This window comes from Myotis daubentonii, chromosome 2 (assembly GCF_963259705.1).
Source record: "Myotis daubentonii chromosome 2, mMyoDau2.1, whole genome shotgun sequence".
Classification (NCBI taxonomy): Eukaryota; Metazoa; Chordata; class Mammalia; order Chiroptera; family Vespertilionidae; genus Myotis; species Myotis daubentonii.
The window spans coordinates 137,320,227-137,324,193 of NC_081841.1; the positions used below are offsets into that span (position 1 = coordinate 137,320,227).

General features: G+C 43.7%; 1 pseudogene; it reads left to right on the forward strand.

Moving 5' to 3' along the window:
- The first annotated feature begins 309 nt into the window (after positions 1–309).
- On the forward strand, positions 310–2,318 carry LOC132226697 (RE1-silencing transcription factor-like; annotated as a pseudogene).
- The last annotated feature ends 1,649 nt before the right edge of the window (positions 2,319–3,967 follow it).

Sequence of the window (3,967 nt, forward strand, 5' to 3'; positions counted from 1 at the left end):
CAGGGATTAAGTGGAATAATGTGTAAAATGCCTGGTACTGCGTAAACAATCAATAATTTTATTTTATCATTGCTCCCCAACTCTGTTGTGATATTTTTTTCTGTTTTTGATTTTTATAACTATTTCTGTTTTGTTTTTAGTGAGATGAGTAAAGATTTTGAAAATACACATGTGGCCCAGGCCCCAGACCTCGGTGATGGCCACCAGGACAGCAGGGTGAGAGCCTGAGGCCTGAGCACTCTGCAGCCCCATTCCTGGGCCTTTGGGGGCCTCGAATGCCCCAGCGCCCAACTATTCCACCCTCCCACTCCCCTCCCCCGAAACTCCTGCAACAAAGAAAAGTAGTGGGAGAAGGATCAGCAATGTCAGGTCCCCAGCCCCTCCTGGCCAAGGAAGGCCGAATACAGTTATGGCCACCCAGGTACTGGGGCAGTCTTCTGAAGGGAGAGGGCTATGCAATGGCAGTGGCAACACGGCATGGCCTTGCCTAACGATATGTATGACTTGCATGGCCTCTCCAAAGCTGAATTGTCTGCTCCTCAGCTCCTCATGTTGGCAAACGTGGCCTTGCCTGGGGAAGGAAATGGCAGCTGCTGTGATGACCTCGTTGGTGAAGAAAGGCAGATGGCAGCATGGATGCCTGTCGGGGATGGTGATGGAGAAGGACTTGAGGCGTCTCCTGAAACAGAAGGCGAACCCAGTGGACTGGAAAACATGGAACTGGAAAGTTTGGAACTCAGTGTTGCAGAACCACAGCTGTGTTTGAGGTATCAGCTGCCCCAGAAATTTACAGCTCAAATAAAGAGCTTCCTCCTGAAACACCTGGACCTTGAAGACCAAACCCTTTCGTTGTAAGCCATGCCAAAATGAAGCAGAATCTGAAGAACAGTTTGTGCATCACATCAGAGTTCATAGTGCCAAGAAGATTTTTGTGGAAGAAAGTGCAGAGAAGCAAGCAAAGGCCAGGAATCTGGCTCTTCCACTGCTGAAGTGGGAGATTTCTCCAAAGGCCCCATTCGCTGTGATGGCTGTGGCCGCAATACCAATGGACACGGGCACTATACTGCTCACTTGAAACACCACACTAGAGCTGGTGAAAATGAGCGAGTCTACAAGTGCATCATTTGCACGGACGCCACAGTAGCGAATATCACTGGAGAAAACACTTAAGAAACCGCTTTACAAGGAAAGTATACACATGTGGGAAATGCTACTATTTTTCAGACAGAAAAAAACCACATTATGTTCAACATATTCAAACTTATACAGTAGATAGAGCGCCCATATAAATGTGAACTTTGCCCTTACTCAAGTTCTCAGAAGACTCATCTAACTAGACATATGCATACTCATTCAGTGGGGTATGAATACCATCTGGAAATATTTACTAGAGCATGATCTAGATGGGTGAGAAGGCATGTAAATGTGATCAGTGCAGTTATGCGGCCTCCAATCAACATGAGGTAACTTGCCATGCAGGACAGGTTCACAAGGGGCCTAAACCTCTTAACTGCCCACACTGTGACTATAAAACAGCAGAGAGAAGCAACTTCACAAAACATGTGGAGCTACATGTTAATCCACGGCAATTCAATTGTCCTCTATGTGGTTATGCAGCTTCTAAGAAGTGTAGTCTGCAGTATCATTTCAAACCTAAGCATCCCTCTTGTCCTAATAAAACAATGGCTGTCTCAAAAGTAAAACTAAAGAAAACCAAAAAGAGAGAGGCTAACTTGCCTGATAATAATAATACCAACGAAAAAACAGAAACAGAGCAGACAAAAATAAAGGGGGATGTAGCTGGAAAGAAAAATGAGAATTCTGTAAAAGTGGAGAAAAAAAAGATAATGCTTCAAAAGAGAAAAAGCCTTGTAGGAATGCTTCAATCCAGGTGACTGCCAGAACTCGGAAATCAGCAATGGAAACTAGAGAGATGGATGTGCATTCAGGAACCAATTCAGAAACACACACACACAACAACAACAAAACAAAACAAAACTGTAAAACTACGAAAGGCAAAAGGAAGATGGAAGCAGAAGCCCATTCCTTGCAAGATACTGTTAATGATGAGGAACTTGTGACAAAAAAAGAAAAAAGAAGACAGAAAGCAAACCCCCAAATAGTCAGGAAGTACCAATGTCTGAGAACAAAGTTGAGGAGAATAAAAAGCAAAATACTGTGTGTGGGGAAAAAAGCACAAAGAAGAAAACAAGAATAAATCACATAGAAAAAGCAGCAAGCCTGCTCAGAAGGAGACTGTTCAGAGGGGGCCTGCTCAGACAGAGCCGCTGCCACCCATGGGGCGTCCTCAGAGATAAGAAGAGACATTTAAATTGAAGAAAAATTCCCCAAGCAATGGATATTGTTTCAGTCCAGGTATTTACTCCTGAGTTTTGATCACTATTTCTTATTTGTGTATGTTAATCATCATAAAAACAATGATTTTGCGTTTCTTTTTATTTTTTTTATTTTGGTGCTTTAATGGCTTAAGATATTGCACATGGTGGGTTTGTTTTTTTTAACCTATGCAGTTAAAATTTTTTTCCTAGCAATAACATTTGTGTTGAATGGTAACACTTTATAATATATATGCATGTTTATTTTGTCCTCTTTGGAGGGGTGCTTTTAGTCTTATTTGCAAAAGGGCAGTTTTTCTTTTGCTGCAGTTGCCTTTTTTACAGAATATTAGTGTGTGCAAGTTTGTGAGCAAATGAAACATACAGGTTCAAGTCATTGATTTTGATTTTCAAATCTTATATCTATGCCAGATCTGTAGTTCATATAAGTTATTTATTTAAATGGATGTATACATTCACAACTCTCAGCTTGAACTTTGTAATAAACGAACCACTAGACTCAAAAAAAATAGAAAATACACATGTGAACACACACACACACACACACACACATGCACACACACCTTTATCTTTTTAAAGAGAACTTTCCTGACTTGTGGTCAAGATGGTGGAATAGTAAACACTGTACTCACCTCCTCCCATGACCACATCAAACTTAGAGCTACAGAAAAACCATCACTCAGAACCACCTGACGTCTAGCTGAACAGAGTCTTCTAACTGAGAATATACAAGAGAAGCCAGATCAAGATTGGTAGGAGGGGCAGAGATGCAGAACAGCCTGGTCTCACTCCCAAGTAGGAAAAACAAAAATCAAGAGGGATATCTGGGCTGCCGAGGTTCCCCTTGAGGAGCAAAGGGTCTCAGCCCCACACGGGCTCCCCAGATCAGAACTTCAGGGCCAAGAGAAGTCCTAATAAGTTCTGACTGTGAAAACCAGAGGGGGTTGTGGCTGAGGGGATTCTGTTTGTGTGAGAAGGAGGGCTGCAAGAATCCCAGACCTTCCACTTAAAGGGCCCCCACACAGACTCACTTGTTTTGAAATCCAGTGCTAGGCAGAAGCTTGAAAAGCATCAGAGGCTGAATTGCCTTGCTTTGAAGTAAGGGCTGGAGGGGCAACTTTCTCCCAGACAGAAGTACTGGCAGAAGTTTTGTTGAGCCCTTCCTGCTCCCAGCTGGAAGGCACAAGAGGGCATCAAATCTTTGTCAACCTGGCTAACACCATTTGCTTCACCTTGGTGATTCCCTAAAACCTGGTCACACCCTGCTTGTGGGCTCACCCAAGCCACTTCCAGTAGCTTCTCCATACAAACATCCTGTCTTAGCATGTGTAGGGATTTTTCCAAAATCTCTCAAAGGTTCACAAATCCCAAGAAACATCCAGGCTCGGCATGCCCAGTACCTCTTTTTAAGCAGCCCCAGTCTGGCACAAGTGGTGGACAGCCACAGCACAGCTCAGCCTCTCACAGGCACCTCCAAGCCCAGCATAAGCTATGGTAATCATATGCAGATCACTTTGTAACTCATACTAATTGGCACAAACAGGGGTTGACCTTGACCTGCACCAGAGCCCCTCCCAAGATCCCAGAACAAAGACACCAGAGGCCCAACT